Here is an 11,243-nt window from a genome sequence, read left to right on the forward strand (position 1 = left end):
GCGGGGTTAAATGCCATCTATGTTGCATTTTAATTAGATTTTCTTTAAGCTCGTAACTTGGCGTATAATTCATGTCTCTATTCCATTTTTTCTCCCAATGCATTCCTATGGGATTCGACTTACAATTTTTTTTTCGACTTACGAATGTGCGTTTGGAACACATTAAATTTGTAAGTAGAGGTACCACTGTAAATCGTATGACTGGCACAACAGCGGGGTCCGATTAAGCAAGCAAAAGGTCAAACCACACGGAAGGGCTTGCAGCGACGCGCGGAAATAAAAAAAGCAGCGCTTCGTTGACATACTAATGTCTGACCCCAATACATTCGTTTCTCTAATTCTGCCGCTTGCGACAGATCTCCCTTTCAGAAGGGATCACCAGCCGAGAAAATATTAATGACTTTTCGAGGAAGGAAGAGGAAGGTTGGAGTGGGGAGAGGGAGGGAATATCAATTTGAACAAAGCTGATGAAAATCCCAAAGACTGCTTATCTTATATACATGATTGCTAATTTATTAATGCCCCCCCCCACTCTCCATGTCTGCAAAATATCCTCTCCAGTCTCAGTGGCCTTAATCTTTATGCTAATGCACTTCCTCCTCCACCCCCTTTCTTGGTCCCTCGGCTACATTTCCAACTGCTAATTAAAGGCTTTGAGATTTACATTGGGGGTGGGGTGGGGGTGGGTAGATGCCCAAACGGGAACTGTCAAGTTCAAAGCCAGAATCCGGGACCGGCAGCCTCGCATATAGGCAGAGCACCCTTAGGATATTTCATTACCGGAGAAAATGGTTCTTAAAACAGACCATTGTCACTTCCCCTCAGATTAACGGCAACGTAGGTTAGGTTTCTTATACATAGTCAGATCATTGGTCCACCTTGCTCACTACAAACTTGACATGAGTCAGCAGTGTGATGCAGCAGCTCAAAAAGCCAATGCAATTCTGGGCTGCATCAATAGGAGTATAGCATCTAGGTCTAGGGAAGTAATAGTACCACTGTATTCTGCTCTGGTCAGACCTCACCTGGAGTACTGTGTCCAGTTCTGGGCACCACAGTTCAAGAAGGATACTGACAAGCTGGAACGTGTCCAGAAGAGGGCAACCAAAATGGTCAAAGGCCTGGAAACGATGCCTTATGAGGAACGGCTTAGGGAGCTGGGTATGTTTAGCCTGGAGAAGAGAAGGTTAAGGGGTGATATGATAGCCATGTTCAAATATATCAAAGGATGTCATATAGAGGAGGGTGAAAGGTTGTTTTCTGCTGCTCCAGAGAAGCGGACACGGAGCAATGGATTCAAACTACAAGAAAGAAGATTCCACCTCAACATCAGGAAGAACTTCCTGACAGTAAGAGCTGTTCGGCAGTGGAATTTGCTGCCAAGGAGTGTGACGGAGTCTCCTTCTTTGGAGGTCTTTAAGCAGAGGCTTGACAGGCATATGTCAAGAATGCTTGGATGGTGTTTCCTGCTTGGCAGGGGGTTGGACTGGATGGCCCTTGTGGTCTCTTCCAACTCTATGATTCTATGAGAATGAAGGGACAAGAACTCTCCACTGAAAGAGAAGAGGTGCAATGCTACCCCCCGATGACTGTAAGATGCTGCAGCTGACAGAAGCTGTAGCCTGAAACAGATCGGGGGGGGGGGGGGGCACTGGGCTGGCAAAGGCTGAATGAAATCATCCTGCCAGAAAGGTGGGAACCACAGAATTATGGACTTGGAAGGAACCCCAAGGGTTATCTAGTCCAACCCCCTGTAATGCAGGAAGTGCCAGTATGGTGGTCTGGGCTGCTCTGCCAGGCTTTATTCTGATCGAACTATATCAGGCATCCCCAAACTTCAGCCCTCCAGATGTTTTGGACTACAATTCCCATCTTCCCTGACCACTGGTCCTGTTAGCTAGGGATCATGGGAGTTGTAGGCCAAAACAGGGAGACCTGGAGGCGGGGGCTTCTTCCCCCTCTACACAGAAGACTTTTCTAATCAAACAGGCTCCAGAGGCAAATGGAACGAGGCTACATTCCCAGCACGGATTCCGATTCCAAGATATTCCTCTGTTGAGGCCAAGGAAGAGCCTTGCCGGAGGAAACCCAGTGATGCTCTAATCCAGCATCCGATTTCCAACAGCAGCCAGGCAGCTACATCAAGCAGGTACAAGAGCCGCCATCTCTCTCTGTCTCCAAGCAATTGCTACTTAAGAGGTAGATTGCTTCCGACAACGGAGGTTCTAATTCACAATCATAGAATCCTAGAGTTGGAAGAGACCACAAGGGCCATCCAGTCCGACCCCCTGCCAGGCAGGAAACACCATCAAAGCATTCCTGGCAGATGGCTGTCAAGCCTCTGCTTAAAGACCTCCAAAGAAGGAGACTGCATCACACTCCTTGGCAGCAAATTCCACTGCCGAACAGCTCTTACTGTCAGGAAGTTCTTCCTAATGTTGAGGTGGAATCTTCTTTCTTGTGGTTTGAATCCATTGCTCCGTGTCCGCTTCTCTGGAGCAGCAGAAAACAACCTTTCTCCCTCCTCCATATGACATCCTTTGATATATTTGAACATGGCTATCATATCACTTTGGCCACCTCATGAGAAGAGAAGAATCCTTGGAAAAGACCCTGATGTTGGGAAAGATGGAGGGCACAAGGAGAAAGGGACGACAGAGGACAAGATGGTTGGACAGTGTTCTCGAAGCTACGAACATGAGTTTGACCAAACTGCGGGAGGCAGTGCAAGACAGGAGTGCCTGGCGTGCTATGGTCCATGGGGTCACGAAGAGTCGGACACGACTAAACGACTAAACAACAACAATCATATCACCCCTTAACCTTCTCTTCTCCAGGCTAAACATACCCAGCTCCCTAAGCCGTTCCTCATAAGGCATCGTTTCCAGGCCTTTGACCATTTTGGTTGCCCTCTTCTGGACACGTTCCAGCTTGTCAGTATCCTTCTTGAACTGTGGTGCCCAGAACTGGACACGGTACTCCAGGTGAGGTCTGACCAGAGCGGAATACAGTGATACTATTACTTCCCTTGATCTAGATGCTATACTCCTATTGATGCAGCCCAGAATCATAGCCAGTAGGCATTGATAAGCAATGACAAACCTAGACAGCATCTTCAAAAGCAGAGACATCACCTTGCCGACAAAGGTCCGTATAGTTAAAGCTATGGTTTTCCCAGTAGTGATGTATGGAAGTGAGAGCTGGACCATAAAGAAGGCTGGTCGCCGAAGAATTGATGCTTTTGAATTATGGTGCTGGAGGAGACTCTTGAGAGTCCCATGGACTGCAAGAAGATCAAACCTATCCATTCTTAAGGAAATCAGCCCTGAGTGCTCCCTGGAAGGACAGATCGTGAAGCTGAGGCTCCAATACTTTGGCCACCTCATGAGAAGAGAAGAATCCTTGGAAAAGACCCTGATGTTGGGAAAGATGGAGGGCACTAGGAGAAGGGGACGGCAGAGGACAAGATGGTTGGACAGTGTTCTCGAAGCTACGAACATGAGTTTGACCAAACTGCGGGAGGCAGTGCAAGACAGGAGTGCCTGGCGTGCTCTGGTCCAGGGGGTCACAAAGAGTCGGACACGACTAAACGACTAAACAACAACAAGGCATTGATAAACCACAAACAATTTCTAAAAGCTATCTGAGGCATAGACCAAATATCAAAGTGAGCCAGAACCAGGGCAAGGGCAGTGGATGAGGGGAGGCTGCAGCCAGGGTGGATAAAAATCAATGATTTTATAAAAAAAAAAAATCGGATTTTTTTTATTTAAATCGGATTTTTTTTATTTAAATCGGATTTTTGCTTTTTGAGGAAAATATATTACCATCCAAAGGTTGTTCCATCATGAAATAAAGATTCGTTTTTTTAATTATGTAGAATAAGGTTGTATATGTTTAATTTTTGGGGTAAATAAATTCCATTCATCCATTCACAATGTCATGCTCTTCCAGAGGTTTTTGTAAGATTATTGGGCAGTTTCTCTGCCTACAAGATATTATCACAGATGCTTGGTTTACTTTGGCAGTTCTCAAAACTGAATTTGACTCAACAGAGACCACATGCCTCTTCTTCACAGCAAAAATGTTATAACATGAACAGAGTTGAGAAAAATGTTATAACATGAACAGAGTTGAGAAAAAGACCTCAATCCTATTGTTCTACAAACAACCCCTTCAGTGCTAAGTTTCAAGAAGTTCAGTGAATAGAATAGAAACAATATTTTTCTGATTGTTTGGAGTGGACAGTATTTAAGTTTTTCATGTGTAGGCTGGGCTGACAGTCTAAGTGTATATATATATATATATATATATATATATATATATATATATATATATAGTTTATGTTTAGCCAAATTAATTAACAAACATGGATGTTTGTTTAAGCAAATAACATATGCTGCAATGTTATTGTTTCTTTTTTTTAAATACATTTTTTATTCCATTTTCCAAATTCAACAAATTAACAAAACCAATCTTTTATACAAAATCTTGTATTCACATCTTTTACCTTGCTCCGCCGAGCTATGATTTCCCCCCCTCCCTTCATACGGGTTTCTTATTAATTCCCTTTTTTGCAGTTCCTTTTTTGACATATTGGTCAATTCGTAAGGTTTATTTTAATCCTGCGAGAGTTTTTAACGATCTACAATTTTTCTCCATATAGTCCACATATTTACTCCAGTCCTTTTGAAACCTTGTTTCCCCCTGGTCACGAATCTTGCATGTCAATCTAGCAAGTTCAGCATAGTCCATCATTTTTGTCTGCCACTCCACAATTGTAGGTAATTCCTGTAATTTCCATTTTTGGGCTAACAAAGTCCTAGCCGCAGTTGTTGCGTACATAAACAGTGTTTGATCTTCTTTTCTAATCTCTCCTCCCATTATTCCTAACAAAAATGCTTCTGGTTTTTTTGGAAAAGTATATCTAAACATCTTTTTCAATTCGTTATATAAACTTTCCCAAAATCTTTTAACTTTTTCGCATGTCCACCACATATGATAAAATTCACCATCTTTCTCTTTACATTTCCAGCAACTTTTGTCACTCATTCTATACATTTTAGCTAATTTAACTGGAGTTAAATACCATCTATACATCATCTTATATACATTTTCTTTCAAGGCAGTACATGCTGTAAATCTTAAAGTTTGATTCCATAATTTCAACCACGCATCATATTCAATATTATGCCCCAAATCTTTTGCCCATTTAATCATCACTTCTTTTGTCAACTCATCTTTTGTATACCACTCCAACAACAAATCATACATCTTTGCCAAAAGCTTTGTTTTGCCTTCTAGCACTTCTATTTGAAATTTGGATCTTTTATCCTCAAAACCTATTTTTCTATCTTCTTCAAGCACATCATTTATTTGATGGTATTCTATCCATCCTGTTAATACTCCTTTAATGTCATAAAAAGGTTTTAAACTCCATCCTTTTTCAGTTTTCGTCAAGATTTCCTCATACGTGGCCCGCCTCTTCTCCATATTTACTTTCTTAACTGTTAATACCTCTGCTGGTGAAACCCACCAGGGTGTTTTAGTCTCTAACAGCCTTTTATTTCTTTCCCACACCTCGTATAGAGATCTTCTTATCACATGATTCGTAAACCCGGTATGTGATTTCTTTTTGTCATAACATAAATATGCATGCCATCCAAATCTATTGTTAAAACCTTCCAAATCTAACAAGTCCGTATTCTCTAAAGTTATCCATTCTTTTATCCAACAGATACAAGACGCTTCATAATAGAGTCTCAAGTCTGGCAGGGCGAATCCACCTCTTTCTTTCTTATCTACCAAAATTATATATTTTATTCTAGGTTTTTTCCCCTGCCAGACAAATCTTGATAAAATCTTTTGCCACTCTTGGAATTGCCTCGTACCTTTAACCACAGGTATAGTTTGAAATAGGAATAACATCTTAGGTAATACATTCATCTTTATTGTTGCGATTCTTCCTAAGAATGACATTTTCATATTAGTCCATCTTTCCAGGTCTTTCTTTATTTCCTTCCATACTTGTTCGTAGTTGTCACTATAAAGATTAATATTCTTTGCTGTCATCCATATTCCCAGGTATTTTACCTTTTTAGCCACGTCGAGTCCATGTTTTAACTGTAATTCCTGTTTTTCTTCTTTCGTCATATTCATTGCCATAACCTTGGTTTTTTGTCTATTTAATTTGAATCCTGCCAATTGGCCAAATTTCTCCATTACTTCTATTGCTTCTGCAACACTTTCCTTTGGATTTTCCAATGTTAAAACTAAATCATCTGCGAAGGCTTTTACTTTAAATTGCTTTGCACCTACTTTAATACCTCTAATTGTAGATAGGTCTCTTAATCTGATCAATAATATTTCCAGGACCATGATGAACAATAACGGTGATAAAGGGCAGCCCTGTCTAGTTCCTTTTGTAATTTCAAAATATTCTGTTAGGGTGTTATTAATTATCAATCTTGCCTTTTGCTCTGAATAAATCGCCTCGATCCCATTCACAAATGTATTCTTCCCAACCATTGATTCCAAATTCCTCTTCATAAATTGCCAAGATATATTGTCAAAAGCTTTCTCAGCATCTACAAACATCAAAACAGCTGGTTTATCTATCTTGGTCTCCAGATATTCTATTACATCTATTATGTGTCTTACATTATCCTTTAACTGTCTACCAGGAAGGAAACCAGCCTGATCCTTATGTATTATTTGATTTAAAACTTCTTTCAATCTCTTGGACATTATATCTGCAAAAAGTTTATAATCATTATTCAATAATGAGATTGGTCTATAATTTTTAACTTCTAAGCCATCCGTATCCGGCTTTGGGATCAATGTTATATATGCCTCTTTCCATGTATTTGGGATCTTTCCCCCCAACAGAATATCATTCATCATTTCCTCTAAAACTGGAACCAACAGTTCATTCAGTACTTTATAATATTTCGCCGTTAAACCATCTGGTCCTGGAGCTTTACCTTGTTTCATTCTCCCTATTGCTTGTTGTAATTCTTGTGTCGTTATCCTGTTATTTAGCTTCTTCCTCTCTTCTTCTGGAATTGGTTTCAAGCCATATTTTCCTAGATACTCACTGATCTTTTTCTCATCTTCTTTCTTTTTGCAATACAGATCCTTATAGAATTTTTGAAAGGTTTTCTTAATCTCCTTTGGATCTTCCGTCACTCCTCCCTCTGTTTTAATCTTAGTTATTATGTTCTGATTTTGACGTTTCCTTAACTGCCAAGCCAACAGTTTTCCTGTTTTATTCGCCGATTCGAAATTTCTTTGTCTCATTTGTTTTATTTTCCACTCAATCTCCTGATTGATCAACATGGAGAATTGTGTCTGTAACATCTTTATATTATTCTTTATTTGCTGATTCTCGGGTTTATCAATCAGGTTCTTCTAATTTTCCATGAGACATTTCAAAATTTCTTCTTTCTTCCTTTCTTTCTTTCGTTTCAGAAAACTGTTTTGCTGTATTAGAAAGCCTCTCATCACTGCTTTACTTGCATCCCATACCATATCCAGTCCGGTATCTTTATGTAAATTCCAATGAAAATAGTCTTTCAGGGTCTTCTTAGCTTTCGAGACCACCTCTTTATCATCAAACAAATCTTCGTTCATTCTCCACCTGAAGGAATTTTGGTCTTTGCTTTTCAATTCCATGAATATAGAATTATGGTCTGACAGTGTACGTGGTATTATCTCTGTTTTACTCACCCTGGGCACTAGTTCCTTGGAGATCCACATGTTATCTATCCTTCCCGAACTCTGATTTGGTTCTGAGAAGAATGTAAATTGTTTAGTTGTAGGGTGCCTCAGTCTCCATATGTCCACTAGGCCCAGGTTTTCTACTAGTTCAAAAAAGGATTTTGGTAATTTACCTTCATTCTTCCTTTTCTTGGTCCTATCCAATTCTGGCACTGTCACTCCATTAAAGTCACCCATAAGCATTATCTTTTGATCCACATATTCAGTCAGCCTTTCCTCCAGATTCTTGTAGAATTCAGCTTTATTTTCATTCGGTGCGTAGATTCCCACCACTAACATTTTTTCTCCCTCAATCGATATTTGAGCCGCGATTATTCTTCCTTCTTCATCTTTAAAAATCAATTTCGGATCTAATTTCTCCTTTATATACAAGAACACTCCTCTCTTTTTCTTTTCCATCGAATTTATAAACTCTTTACCCAACCTTTTATTTTTAAGAATATAACTATGTTTTTTCGCCACATGTGTTTCCTGAAGACAAATTATATCCAGATTCTTCTTCTTCAAAACATGATCAATTTTATTCCTTTTAATCTTATTATTCAAGCCATTCACGTTCCAGGAATGTATTTTCAATGCCATTTTACTTCCTACTATCAGGAAGAGCAAAAAATTGTTTTCCTAAACTTGGTCGGGTTCTTTATTTAAATCCTTATCTTCTTCTTCTTTTTCCTCTCTCTCTGATTCCTCTTCTTTCTCTTGATCTTGGTCTTCTTCCTCTGACTTTTCTTCTTCCTCCTCCCTTCTCTTTCTCCTTCTTCTTTGTGGTCTTGGGTCTTCTTCCTCTTCTGCTGTTACTTCTGCTAGAACAGCCAGTTCTGGGTCCAACTCTCCCAAAAAATTTTCGTACTTCATCAAGAATTTTCCGATATCCTGTACACTTGTCAGCACATGTCTCTTCTCCTTATAATGGAACATCATTCCCTCGGGGTATTCCCATCTATGCTGAATTCCATTTTTCTTAAGCAAGGCCACCATTGCTTTATAATTATCACGTTTTTTCAAAAATCTTCCTGGTATTTCTTTAAACACAATTATAGACTTGCCACTGATGATTAGCTTGTTGGTGAAACTCAGTCTTAAAATCTCATTTTTCATCTCCATTGTATTGAATATCACCACACAATCACCAGGTGCTTTCCTTGCTTTGGCCTTTGCTGATTTCACCTTAATTCTGAACACATTTACAATTGTCTGACTCACTTCTTCATCTGTTTTTCCCATCCATTTTGCCAATTCAGCAATTATCCTCGATTTAATATCTTCTCCCGTTTCTTCAGGAATACCCCTCAATTTCAAATTCAACTGTCTTTGTTTCATTTCTATCAATGCTAAATTGTCAAGCATTTGTTCATGTGCCTTATCCAGTTTTTTTACTTTATCTTTCACTTTATCCGTTTCCTTTTTAACCTCTTTTACTTCTTTTTGTGTCTTCTTAATTGAATCTTCCATTGTTTTGGATCTCACTGACAGATCTTTTATCTGAGTCGAAAGCTCTCCCACCGCTCCTTCAATCTTCTTGTCAATCTCTCCCAATTTCTTATCCATTCGCTGTTCACTATGTTTAAATTCATCTTTAATTTTTTGCCATAAAGCTTCTAGATCTTTAACTTCTTCTTGTTTAGAGCCTCTTCTGTCTTTCGGTGTGCTTGCCGGCTTCTTTTCCTCTTTACCTGCCATTTTTATTCAAGAGGGAAACAAAAACAACAAAAAAAATAAAAAAAAGACAAATTGAATCCCCCTTCTCACCACTAAAGGGTACTGCTCAAAATTCCAAGTTCCTGCAATACCCAGTTTACCCCCAGATGGCACTATACTTTGTCCCAACTCCTGAGTATGTATATTCCCTTCTCCACCACTGGGTGGTATACTCTCAGTTCTCAGTTCTCAGCCCTCTTTCAGTACTTTTCCACTCTCAGTACATGGAAGGATAACAGATTGCAATTCCCCTTAAATCAGTCCCTCCTTAATAAGCTCCCTTCCGCTTCTTACTCAATTGAGTTCACCTTTAATTTCAAAGACCTAAAACAAAGAAGCCAAGTCCCGCAACTCTTCAGCCACTTGCAGGCTTAATCCACATATAGAATCCAACGCGACCCAAAACAAGTTAAAAGCTTCAGCCACTTGCAGGCTTAATCCAATTAGGGAGAGTAAAGACCCCAGATCTGCATTTCTAAAGCTGTAAATCCCCCTCTTCAGCCTCTTGTTGGCTCAATCCAAAATCGGCCCCCCCTTCAGAGCTCAAAGCTCAAAGTTAGTGTGGAAATACTCTACTCGTAATTGTTTTAAAAGTCAGCCTTCTCCTCCCCCTCCTTCAGTGCTGCAGCGATGTTAAAACAGCTTTCAGGCAGCTCAAAGCCGATCGTATTTTCTGGGCTAGAGCGCAGACAATACAAAGTATCTAGATCACTTGCAGATCCACCACCAAGATAGAGACAAAGTATCAATATAGAGTCTTTAGGTAATTCTTTTCACCTCTCAAAACTTGCCTTGTTACAAAATAAACAAGGGCTTCTGCAAAACTCACTCCGCAGGCAGTCAGTTTCACTTTCCGTAGCTCAGCTCCTCCGATTTTCTTACTGCGCCATTTTCTCCCGCTGCTGGGACGGACCCCGTTTTTACGCCCCACAGCTTCACAAATCCGATTTCTAATCCAATCAATAGCCAATTATCTCCTCCGTCTTTTAACACGGATTATTTATAATTTAAGAGAACTTGCTGCTTACCATCGGAAGCCAGAGACTGAGCTTAACGGAGCCAGTGGTCTCTCCCCTTTCGCGCCCGCAGCTCAATCCCACGCCCGGTTCCCAGGCTATAAAATCCTAGAAAAAGCAGGCGTAGGAGAGCACGCTGGGCACTGCTGGGTGCCACGACCCTCAGGGTAACCCCCCCTGAGGTTTTAGAGGTCCGCGGAGCCTTCGCGTGACCTCAAAACGCTCCGTTAAGCTCGAGATTCCCCGAGGGGCTATCTCGCGCTTCCTTTGATGTCCGCAGCTCGCCGGAAGTCCGCAATGTTATTGTTTCAGTTGAATAAATCTATTTAAATTGTTATTGTTAAGGTAATGATTATTTTTCTCCTTCCTAAGTACAATAGTAAAGTTGTCCAAATATGAATAACCCATTAAACTGGGGGATAAAAAACTAATATGAAAAGTTGTGATTCTAAAAATCTTCATCTACCTGCATATTCAAGTTATACCAGCAAGAATTAGTCTCTATGTAGAAAACTATGATTTCAATCAAGCCTTACTGACTAGCGATTTAAGTCGTTGAGACGGCTAGAGCGCCGGTGGCGGAAAACTCATTTTGAATCAGACCGGACACGGGCTAGAGCTCAACTTCGAGCCTACCAAGTGGCAATGGCGACGGCGAAGAGGACCTTCTTTGCCGTCTCCATCGCATCTGCAGAAAACAGCAGCAGGAGACTCTTCCAGGTGGTTCACAATTTAGCGGAACCACCTGCT

The sequence above is a fragment of the Zootoca vivipara genome, chromosome W, assembly GCF_963506605.1.
Source record: "Zootoca vivipara chromosome W, rZooViv1.1, whole genome shotgun sequence".
In the NCBI taxonomy this organism is placed as follows: Eukaryota; Metazoa; Chordata; class Lepidosauria; order Squamata; family Lacertidae; genus Zootoca; species Zootoca vivipara.